Source organism: Orycteropus afer, unplaced genomic scaffold (assembly GCF_000298275.1).
Source record: "Orycteropus afer afer isolate SDZICR_OR568_19922 unplaced genomic scaffold, OryAfe1.0 scaffold00066, whole genome shotgun sequence".
NCBI classification, from domain to species: domain Eukaryota; kingdom Metazoa; phylum Chordata; class Mammalia; order Tubulidentata; family Orycteropodidae; genus Orycteropus; species Orycteropus afer.
In genome coordinates, this window is record NW_006921653.1 from 7,526,324 (window position 1) to 7,538,752 (window position 12,429).

Genomic DNA, 12,429 nt, shown 5'->3' on the forward strand with positions numbered 1-12,429 from the left:
GGCAAAAGTCCACAGCTCAGCCCACCTTTCTCTTCACCTTCTCCGTTTGTTCCCCAGCCACCTTGCACAGCCCGTGCAGTCCCTGGCTAGCCGGGTGATTTTTAGGTTAATTCTTAGGTCCTACCACCACAGGAATCTGCGACAGCTCTGTCTCTTTAAAAATAGTCAAGCCGCTTTTTAAACCTACAAAATGGCGGCACTCTCCGGACCGGCAAAAGTCCACAGCTCAGCCCACACTTCTCTTCACCTTCTCTGCTTGTTCCCCAGCCATGGCACAGTCCACTAGTCAGGTGATTTTTAGGTTAATTCTTAGGTCCTACCACCAGTCAGGGATCTCCAAGCCACCTGTATTGTCAGGGTCACTCCGTTCGCTGTCAGACCACAGCTCCGTATGTCTCCTTTTTTTGGTATTTCCACACAAATTCTTCTGCTAATTGGGGTTTAGTCCAATTCTGTATCCTTCCCTTCAAGGCTCAGGGGTCCACGATTATCTTCTGTGTCTGTGTTAATTGGTTTCCCTTTTCTTTGTTGAAGAGGGTCTGTGCAATCCTTCTGCCTAGTCCGCCATCTTGCCGGAACCGCCTTTTTTTAAAAATTTTTATTGTGATTTGGGTGAAAGTTTACAGAGCAAGTTCATTTCCCATACAGCAGTTCATACACATTTTGTCTCATGACGTTGATTGCAATTTCGCACAATGACACAGCTCTCTTTCCGCTTCTTCCTTGTAGTTACCTCTTCCCTGTGTCCTTCTTTCCTATGCATTCCTGCCCCCTGAGCTATCTCTCTGTACAAATACTGCCCTTATATTCTCCCATGATAGATTGTTCTAAGGAGTCTATCTACCTGATGTAAATGTTTACCCTATATGCCTGTCTATTGTTTGGCTGGAAGCCATAGGAGTGAGTTCAATTCCAGACCTGAAGAGTATCTAGGGGCCATAGTCTCAGGGGTCTCACCAGGCTCTATCAGACAAGTAAGCCTGGTCTTTTTTTTTTTTTCCTTTTTTAAATGATTTTGAGTTTTATCCCACATGGTTCTTCTACTCTATCCAGGATTTCCTGTACTAATCCCTTTCCAAGTGGTTGACAGTGGTGGCTGGGCACCATCTAGTTCTTCTGGTCTCATGGTCATATAGGCTGAGGTTTGCATGGTCCACTAGTCCTTTGGACTGTTGTCATTTATCTTTTCTTCATTTTTCTTTGCTCTGGAGGAGGAGAGACCCATTGTTGTGTCTAGATGGCCACTTGCAAGCTTTTTAAGACCCAGTCGCTATTCATTAAAGTAGGATGTTGAACAATTTTTTTGTGTAGTATGTTACCCCAATTGAGCTTGATGTCCCCTGTGACCATGGTCCTGAGCCCCCAGGTCCAACTCCTTGCTCCCTCAGGGTCGTTGGCTGTGGCTAAGTTATCATAACTTTGCCTCTTATTAGCTTTACTATATATGTGGTTTATTCTTACAGCACATATAAATATGCATGTAGAAATATCATCTATCAACCTTATATTTGGTCATGGGTGTACTCACGTTTGCCTAGACATACCTGATCATTCAGTGGATCCATCTATTTACCCATAGATTAATGTTTGTTATCATGGATAACACAGTATTGTGTATGTAAAAGGGTTAATCTTTGTTGTCTGTACCTCTTGTGCACCTCTCTGTGTCTTCCCTAGTGACATTGTGGGTCACTCGCTTTTGGAATAATGCCTTTCCCTTCACCCAAATCGATTCTTGTCTCTACCTATCTAGCACATGCTGCCTATTTAAATGAATTACTTGGAAAACCATGCCTGAATTGGCTGTCTAAGGGAGTTCAGATTTGAAACACCAATTGTTTACAGCAGGAGAATCAGCCATAATTCATTCTGGTTATGAAACTAGCTGTTTTTAATACTTTGACATCATAATTATTTCTTGTACAATTTCTTGGAAAACTGTAAGGTTGGTGATGAAATCAGAATAATTCTATTTTTACACAGTAGAATTTCCCTTAGTTCTCATCTTCATTTTAAAACCAGTTTAGTAGAGCTTTATGTCAAACTGACCATGAGGGCATGGTTACAAGATTTCAAGGATTCTAGTGCCCAAGCGCTAATGCTTCATCTACCCTCTCCTACCAAATGTGAATTAAAACATTGAAAAAGAACTATGAAATTAAAATAATGATTTTCTGTTCAGGTCCTTTGAAATGACTCAGTTTTGTTGGAACTAATTTATGTTTTCAGAGTTTTGGGTCAGTAATTTGAACATTTTAAGGTTCCATTTCCTTATTTCAAAACTAGTGAAACTAATACATGCTTTCTCTTACTGCATGGGATCTTTGTTGTTGTGATATAAATATATCATTGGTGCTATTTAATCTTATTCTAACCAAGACATTGGACTTCTGTCTACTTTTGACCCTTTAGTCCTATGGCTGATGGAAATCAAAATAATTGACAGACATTGCATAATGCAAAGGCAATCTCTAAACCCACTGCCATCAAGCTGATTCTGACTCATAGTGACCCTGTAGGACAGAGTAGAACTGCCCCATAGTGTTTCCAAGTTGTAAATCTCTACAGAAGGAGGCTGCCTCATCTTTCTCCCACAGAGCAGCTGGTGGGTTCAAACTGCTGAACTTTTGGTTAGCTCCTGAATGTGTTAATCATTATGCCACCAGAGCTCCTTAAGGGAATCTCTAGTCAGTTATTTTTCTGTAAAGCAGAAATTCTGATCCGAAAGAACTTGTGTTCATTCTGTAGCTCCCTTTTTCACACTTTTCTTTTGTTCTTTTTTCCCCCCCAAACATTGGATTTTTATTTTCTGTTAGTAGAAAATATAATTTTCTTTTCAAAATTAGTTTCAAATGTGAAAAGTTATGAACTCCAGAGAAGATGTAATTATAATTATCATTATTTCTTTAACTCATGTGTGTTGAGCCTCACAATGTGTCTTTGGGTTCTAATGTAGTATTTGAGTTATCTGCCTAAACCAAAGGGCCCACTCGTGAGCTGTTATCTCTTTTGACTTATCAACTTACTAGTACAGTCATAACTATCATTAGGGTCCCACAAAAATGATCTGTTTGCCTCTCCTCAAACCGTGTTCTGGGCTTGTACGGTAATAACCAAGTGCTTTCTAAGCCTTCATAAGCATATTTTCAAAACAGTTGCTCTGCTTTTGATGTCGAAGCAATATCCAAGATTGATGCCAGCTTTTAAAGGCTGTTATTTTATTCCAGTAACTGGTGTACATTGACCATTTATTTTTGTATCCTAGGCACAGCACCTAATACATAATTGGGTAACCAAGACTTCATCTAGGGAGAGATGGGCAAGTTTTAGATAGGGGTGCAGAGTGCTAAACTTTGCAAGGCTGACCTGTGACCCACCTGAGTGTTGAGGGTGTGGGTACAGTGCAGTGACATCTGATAGGCTGTCACATATAGGCCAGTGTTCTGCATTTTGTTTATTTTCATTACTTTTTTTAATGATGATAGTGGATCCTTTCTCTCAGCCTGCTCCATGGCCAAGAGACAAAAATGTCAGAACAGATATTAATCAACCAAAATACCATATTTTAAATTCCGATGATCTTAACAAAAATCCCTGGAATCAGTGTGGGTCTTTCTTTTGAAGAGTTCAAATAATTTCACAAATGTTACTCATTTATCTTCCCAACATTATCTGTCCACATTTCATCGACACAGACTTTTCTAGCAGAATGGAATGCCATGTGGGGAATCAAGCTCAGTGGGAATGTTCCAGCCAAGTTGGGTGACTGACCCCTGCCAGGAATGCTAAAGAGAGCAGTGATTCCTTCATTTGCTAAAGTGTTAGTGTGGTACCTCCTTTCCCCTTTACATTTCTGTAAAAAGGACTAAGACAGTAGACAGAAGATCCCCAGAATCAACATCACAGCAGAAAGCATGATCCACATCTTGAAACTTTGATTAACGACACTTTCTTTGGTATACAATCTGCCATTTGAGGGCCTTCTTACATCCTTGCTCAATGAGTTCAAAATCAGAACTAACATTTACATAAAACTTTAGACTTTACAAAGACCTCTTGATAAGAGCTAGATATTTTTATCCCCATTTTACAGATAAAAGGACTGAAGCTTAGAGAGGATAAAAGACCTTGCCCAAGGGCACACAGTCCCATAAGTGGCTGACTTGGGCTAGGTTCTTCTTGCTTTAAATTCTGTGCTCTTTTTTACTTCTCCTTGTGCCCTTCTAATACTTCAAAAGGAGGGTTGCTGGAGCTGGCTTTACCGATTGTAAAGAACAGAAGGAAGCTAAATATAAATCAGCCTCAGAGAAAACTTTGCTTTCAGTCAAGGCCAAACATGGCTAGCCTTTATTAATCCTTATATATGGGTTTCTGACCATGTCTTATGGGTGTTTTCTTTTGTCATCTGTTTCCTTAAAAAGAGGCGTTGGTCATAGAGCAAAAGACAGAGTGAGTCTAAATTTTCACATCTAGCTCAAAGACCAGGAGACAAAGAATGAGCTAGCTGTAAAGTTTCCATAGGCTCTGGACTCCCGGGGACTGTGAGATGAATAAGAAGAGGATGTTCTTTTCTATTGACCTGAGTTCTCTCTCAGGTAATGTCTGATAAAGAAGCCCCTGTCTCCTGACTGTGTACATAATTCTCATTCCAACATCCATGTCCACAGTCAGCATCAGGACAGGGGCTATCCCTTCTCTTAATCTCCCCAAAAAAACCCCAAAGCACTTGCTGCCAAGTTGATTCTGACTCATGGCAACCCTGTGTGCAGCACAGAACTGCATTCCATAGGCTTTTGAATGCTGTGACCTTTCACAAGCAGATCAGTGGACCTTTCTTTTAAGGTGCCTCTGGATGGGTTCAAACCACCTTTTGGTTAGGAGTTGAGTGCTTAACTCTTTGTACCACCCAGAAACTCCTCCTATTCTTCCAGTGGCCCATTATTATAGTGCAAGAAAATGAATTCCCCAAACCAACTATGAGGAATAAAACATAGCAAATTTTCTTTACGACTTAGTTTCTTACTTGAAGTCCAGGGTTTAACCATCCCTATGGTGATATATGTGATAAGGGCCACATCAAAATAATCTTTAACTGCAGTTTCCTTCCTTCTGTCCTGTGATAATGGGTAACTTACATAAAGGGACCAATGAGAAATTTGACTCTTACAATTTTCGTGCAAAAGGAGAAGTCCTGAAGGCTTATAAGCAGGCACAGAGGACAAGGCAATCATCTTAAAAATAAATAAATAATAAAACCAATATGCTTCCAAGAAAAAGGAGTGTAAACAGGCTCAAACTTTGATTGCAAAGTCCTGAGATTAGAATAAGGAAAGATTGGCTTCAGAGAACAATGTCTACAGAGAGAGCAAGTCCCTACAGAGCCCGTGGGGTAGATGGAGATTTTTTCACTGATTTAAACCAAATTTTGTCTCTGGCTGCTCTGCATACATAATATTAAACTCTTTAAAATTCAAAGAAAATGTGAAGCATGAGCCAGCTAGAGTTGCAAAGGTCAGAGAATTTTTTTTTTTTTTGGTGCAAGGGGTGCTTCTCCTAAATAAATAGGAAAAGATAAATACTGTGTAACAGGGAAGTGCAGGGTCTCTTGCATTTCAGATTTGCACAGCACTGTAAGCAATTTGTGAGGGGTGCATAAGATCCTGTAAAGCCAAGGGCTTTTGGCCAGGAATGTGACTCTGTTCTTATCTTAGTTTAAAGCAGGGTTTCTCAACCTCGGCACTATCGACATTTTGGGCAGGATAATTCTTTGTTGTTGGAACTGTTCTGAGGATTGCAGGATGTTTAGCAGCATCCCTGGCCTCTATCCACTAGATAACAGTAGGAACCTTTTCCCCATAGCTGACAATCAAAAATGTCTCCAAACATTACTAAATGTTCCCTGGTAAGGCAGTTGGGAGGGGTGGGGGATTGGTTTAGAGGAAAGTAAGATAACACACAAATTTATTGTAAACTAGAGTTTATTTTTATTTTTGGCAAGGGGAAATTAAAAAGGAAGATAGCTGGTATTAAAGGTGCTCTCAATGCTCTATTTTTCTCTGCTGTTAGGGGCTATCTCCTAAACACATCTGCTGGGTCAATCTTCCTGAAATGTCTCTTTACCAGTAGGGTAGTAGTAGCCAGATTTAGGAAAGAAAATTATAGCATGCCCAGTTAAACTGAAAGTTCAGATTAAACAATAAATAATTTCTTACTTTATGTGTGTCCTATGCAATATATGAGATGCAACGCAAATGCAATGCACTGCTGTCGAGTTGAATCTGACTCATAGAGCCCTCTCCTTGGGTTTCCGAGGTGGTATCACTACAGAAGTAGATTACCCAACCTTCCTTCTGAGGAGTGGCTGGTGGGTTTGAACCACCAACCTTCTGGTTAGCAGTCAAATGCCCTAGGCACTACGCCACCAGAACTCCCAATATATGGGATAGACTTACACTAAAAAATTATTTGTTGTTAATCTAAAATTCAAGTTTAACTAAGAGTCCTGCGTTTGACCTGGCAACCCTATTTACCAGATCCAGCGTCTGCTGCGACTCTGGGTTCATTGTTACATTCAAGACCCTCCACCGTCTAACCACCTTATTAATCAAACCTCACACTTTACTCTTCTCAAACAAAAACATTCAAAACAGGCGGACCCCCTTCTGCTCCTTCCTCTATTTTGCTTTTGTTTTTCAGTCCCCCTGTAGCACATTGCTTGTCTCTTTCACCTGTCTAAAATGACTTCTTCCTAACATTCAAATCCTGCCATCCTTTAAGCCTCAGAACAAATTTGACCTCTTCTCAATAACCTTTGTTGAATAGCTTTATCACACACTAAAAAATATTTGTCATTACATAAGAGCAAGTCTCTTACTCAATTCTGTATTTCTGTTGTGTGGTTTCTTATACCCCAGTCTGATCATTCCAATAAGATCCTAAATTCTCAGTGACAAGAATCATGGTTTATGCCGAGCACTTATGAAGTACACAATGCAATTGCTGGTGATTGCCCGATGAGCCCAGTATTGGCCAGGCCCTATAGGAGAATTTTAACAGGCCAAGAAATCACTTAAAGTACATGATGGTGACTCAGTAACCTGTTTTTATAATCAGAGGTATTCTGCAGTTGTCATTTGAAAATTTTCTGTCTTTTAAGTGACATCAGAAATTCTGAAAAAATTCCTGATCAGATGTTCCTTGCCTTAATGGCTTGTTGAGGGCCTCCCTTTTCAGCTGAGCTGTTGGTAGCCTGTTGGAATGGGACTGTGGCCTTGGTACTTGTATTATTAGGTGGGGGCATGGTTACAGCTGCCGGTGATGTGCACATGGCTACAATTGTCCATCTCCTAATCACAATATTTCTTCCCTCTGAGTTTTATCTTTATCTCTAATCATGGTCTTGTCTGTGCTCACATGCTTGGGTGGCTATCTATCTTGGTGGCTCATTAGCAGTTAATTAAGACATAATGAGGTGCCACAGCACTGAAAGGTGTTGAACTTCGGAAATGGATTTCTATCTTTTAGTCAAGTTTAGTAATTTTTCAGAGACAGGGTTTCCTAATCTACATGGTCATCTTTCCTGATTAATGAATATATACCTATCAAAAGGATAGGCCAGTATGGGCCAGGATTTTAAGACTGGGCCCTGAGAAATCAGGCAGCTCAGCTGACTACTGTAAATCCTTAGCAATGTTCAGGGACAGAGGTAATAATGATGCACTTTGTGGGAGCTCTGGTGGCATAGTGCCTAAGGCATTTAACTACTAACCAGAAGGCTGACGGTTCAAACCCACAAGCCACTCCTTGTAAGGAAGATTGGGCATCTACTCCCAAAGATATACAGCCTTGGAAACCCAAGGAGGGGTTACTGAGTTGGGACCAACTCGACTGCAGTGATTTTTTTTTTTGGGGGGGGGGGTTGTGGGATGAAATAATTAGTCTTCTGCAGTAGAACTGTGTGGAGTACTGCTTTAGAATGTGGCCGATCAATATGTGTGTGTGTCTTTCAAAATTTCAGCAGCCTAGGAAATTCCTCAGGACCCAGGAGCTCTAGGACTAGGGCTGCCCCTGACTACTGGTATTGGCTAGCTGGCTTTTCTTTGTCTTAGCTGGAAAAACAAGAAGGCAGAATTTCTAAGACATTTTCCAGCTGTACAATTCTATGCTTCTAATGCAGAAAAATGGTGGGAGACTGATGCCTTGGCTTGGAACCTCTGGGTAGTGCATATTAGCTTCCCATTTGGTCAATTTTGGGAATGGAGCCAGATATTGACTTGACTGGATATTGTTCTGGTTTTCTGCTTTTCCCTTAATAAGGTTATTATCATCATTATTGATGCTAAGGGAGCTCTGGTAGCATAGTGGCTAAGGCACTTGACTGCTTACCAGATGGCTGGCGGTTCAAACCCATCAGCCACTCCTCGGAAGGAAGGTTGGACAATCCTACTTCCGTAGTGATACTGCCTTGGAAACCCAAGGAGGGGTCGCTATGAGTCAGGGCTGACTCGACAGCACATAACAACAACAACAACAACATTGATGCTAATATTGTCTTTAACAGTACCATGTAGATCTCTCTGAGTAGAATAGACCTCTATATATCCAATAATGAAGAGACATGACTAGGTTTGACAAGTCTTTTCCATATGTCTCCTAATTTTTATCTCCTTTGCCAATAAAGTCATCATATAATTCAATATTTCTCTTCAGAATTTTAGAAATTTAAGTATGTTCTTTTTCTGAATCTTAAAACATTCTTTGAAGACAATGGTAGCTCTGTAGCAAAGAAGTCAACAACACAGGGGAACTGAACAGTTTATGATGCCATTGGAAACTTATAGTATGCTAAGTAATTTTTTAAGTAACATAGTTGTGTGCAAACAGTTTGCTCTGTTTGTTTATGTGTCTAAGATAGTCTTATTGTTCTCTGTGCTTTTTACTAATCAGTCAAGGACTTGTTTTCTGGTAGCCTTTGTAGTCCATGCTGTTACTGTCTCTGTTCTTCACTGGACTTTAGTATTCTCACCACTACGTTTCTTCCCTCTGAAGACTGTCTCATGATATGAACAATTGTCAGGCAACATACATGCAAGATCCTTCAGAAATGAAGCCGCATAAATTTTTTTCATGACTCAGATATCAAAGTGTGCTGCTGATGGTATGTACTAAATTTGGGCTGAGAATGTTAATGTAAGTACTAAATAATTTCTTCGAGTCTGAAGCTTCAGTCTCCTTTTTTGCTACAAATATAATTTATCAGTTTTATAATACATAAAATAATATATATACCTGTTACTAGGCCAAATTCTGTATAAGACAAGCTCACATTATATCCCTCTAACAAAATTATGAGTTATCTGTAGCACAGGACAATGTCAAGAATTCATTTTATTAGTTTTTTACTACTTTTTGTTTTCTGCCTCCCTAGAGAGCTCTAGTAGCATAGTGGCTAAGACACTTGCCTGCTAACCAGACGGCTGGCGGTTCAAACCCACCAGCCACTCCTCGGAAGGAAGGTTGGGCAATCCTTCTTCCGTAGTGATACTGCCTCGGAAACCCAAGGAGGGGTCGCTATGAGTCGGGGCCGACTCGACGGCACATAACAACAACAATCCATGTATTATTAATAGGGAGGCAGTATATTTGTATGAAATATCCATCCACCTAGGTTAAGGCTTTTAATGTTTTCCTTGAAATTCTTATTGTGATATAAACTGTGAAAAAGTCAATGTTTCTCTTTTTTGAGAGGCTCAAAATCTCTTTTGGCTGTATGTATATATTTGTGGTAACACTATAGCTATGAGTTTGTTCTAGCAAAATATGCTTTGGAAGTAAGTGGCTTGGAAATGTACAAAGATAAGGAAAAGATTAAAAGGATCTCTAATGCTCAAAATATTCAACTTGCTTTGTGGTACCAGACTAAATTCAGATCCTCGATGATTCAAATAATCAAATGATGCTCACATTAGACTTTACTAGTGGCACTTAAATATTTTTTTAAGACATTAGGAAAGAGTTTAATCATAAAAGAAACTATTGAAAGTTAAGGTAACTTTGAATTCAATGGGTGTGATAGACATGCTAGTAATTACAAGTGTAATTAAGGTTTGCATTTTAGTCACCCATCTTATAACTGTCTGGAAAGGATCAGAAGTGCCATGTAATACTTGAATTTAGTACTTTTGCAAGTATAAAGATAAACACCTAAGATAAGATAATTTTGTAGTTTGCACTGTTTTTCATTTGAGAATAGATTATGAATATTTGACCAACTCAAAAACCCATTGCTATACTGTCCATTCTGACTCTCGGACCCTATAGTGACCCTATAGGATAGGTAGAACTGCTCCATAGGGTTTCCAAGGGTACAATCTTTAGGGAAGGAGACTGCCACATCTTTTTTTTTGCAGAGCGGCTGCCAAGCACTTTACCACTATGTTGCTACTTTGATACAATTCTGCTTATTCCACTCCTCTGTTAATTAGAATTTGAAAAACAATTTTGAAGTATGAGATTCCTGATAGTCTCTCTTTTACTATTACAGTAGTTCCCCCTTATCTGCAGGAGATGCTTTCCAAGACCCCCAGCAGATGCTTGAAAATGTGGATAGTACCAAACCTTATGTATACAGTACTATGTTTTTTTCTGGGAGCTCTAGTGGTGTAGTGCCTAAGATATTTGACTGCTAACCATAAGGTTGGCAGTTCAAACCCACCAATCACTCCTCTGAAGGAAGACTTGGCAAACTACTTTCATAGAGATATCACCTTGGAAACCTAAGGAGGGGTGGCTACCCAGGGTGCCCTAGGAGAGCAATGCTAACCCATCAGACACCAGCAGGGCATGTTGCAGACGCTGACCTAACTGTCTTTTCCAGGCTCATGCCCAGTGAAGGAGGTGGAAGCTGGGACAGAGCAGGACAGGGGGAGATTTTATCATGCTTTTCATAAGGGTGAACAATTTCAACATTATCAGACTGTCATTGAACGAAGGTAAATGACACCATGGACAGCAAAACCGCAGCTAAGGGGACACTACTGTAGCTGCCTTTTCATGACTGTAAATGAAGAAATAATTTTTGAATGACAGTATCAGATCTCACAGGAGCTCTGGTGGTGTAGTGCCTAAGGCATTTGACGGCTAACCAGAAGGCTGGTGGTTGAAACCCACCCGTCACTCCTTGGAAGGGTGGGCAATATACTTCCGTAGTGATACCACCTCAGAAATCCACGGATGGGCACTATAAGTTGCAACCGACTGGAGGGCAGTGAGTTTGGCTTTTTTTTTTTAAATTTTTTTTAACTCAGATCTCACATTCTGCCTAACAGTTTTCATACCACTGGGGCCTATATGAATTGTCCATTTAAATTCACTAACTCTGAGTCTTGGGTCTTTTTCTGGATAAAATTCCCACAGGAAATTAAAAAAAAAATCATAAGATGCCAAAGGCAGAATTCATTAGATTCTTTTTCTTTCTTTCTTCATCTTTTTCTTTTTTTTTTTAAGGATAATTTGGAGACTTTCAGAGTAATCCATGAGACTAGGTTATTATAGAATTATGCCAAACCAGAAACCAAACCAGTTGCCATCAAGTCAATTCCTAATTATAGAATGATGCTAGTGGGGCAATAAAGCTATCACATTGTTGAACTTAATCCCCAAATAAAAGGTATTGAAACCTATGTGAAGCTTAATTCTAATAGCGCTTCAAGTATTTGTCCTTTAGTATTTATGCTTAAGACCAGTTGGTATTAGGCAAACTGTGTATATTACACTTTTTTTTTGTTACACTTAATGTGTACTATACCTTTAATTTTGATATTTTACTTATTAACTTATTAGTTAATAAACACTCATTAGTGTTTATCATGACTTTTTCTTGTTTTTTTCTGATGTGGTTAAATTCAAACACAGTCACATGAATTAAGTAAACAACATAATACCAGCCTTCCCTCCTCCAGTGGCCAGAAATCTAGGACAGAAATGAAGAGCTAACCACACCCATCTTTGAGTCAGCAGGACTGTGAACACAACTGAGGAACAATGGCAGACCGAGTATAATTGGAAAGTTGAACTATTTGATAATTCCAACTAATAACTTTTTTTTTCTATACATAAGGAAAATGGGAAGCTTATTTATGTATTTTGAAGAAGAGGACAGGGCCAACTGTTTTCACTTTTCTAAGAGGCTGGGGTTATTTTCTCATTTTGCTCTTTGCAAAATATTTATAGCATTACATATTTTATTTGACCTCTGTAGAAGATAGAAAATACAAAATAATTTCTGCTTTTTAAGGTTACTGGATCTTCAGATTTATGCATTTAGGTAAGCCAAATATCTGTGTCATTGTCCAAGTAGGATACTTTTTTATTTTGGACATAACTCAAATGCTTTAAATCTTGTACTTGCTCTTGTAGATTATTGGTCTC

The 12,429-nt window shown here is 39.4% G+C and overlaps 1 protein-coding gene across 1 annotated transcript in view; it reads right to left on the minus strand.

Moving 5' to 3' along the window:
• CPB1 (carboxypeptidase B1) overlaps positions 1 to 12,429 on the minus strand; it is a 47,166-nt gene that overhangs the window by 11,714 nt on the left and 23,023 nt on the right. The gene's annotated exons all lie outside the window — the stretch shown is intronic.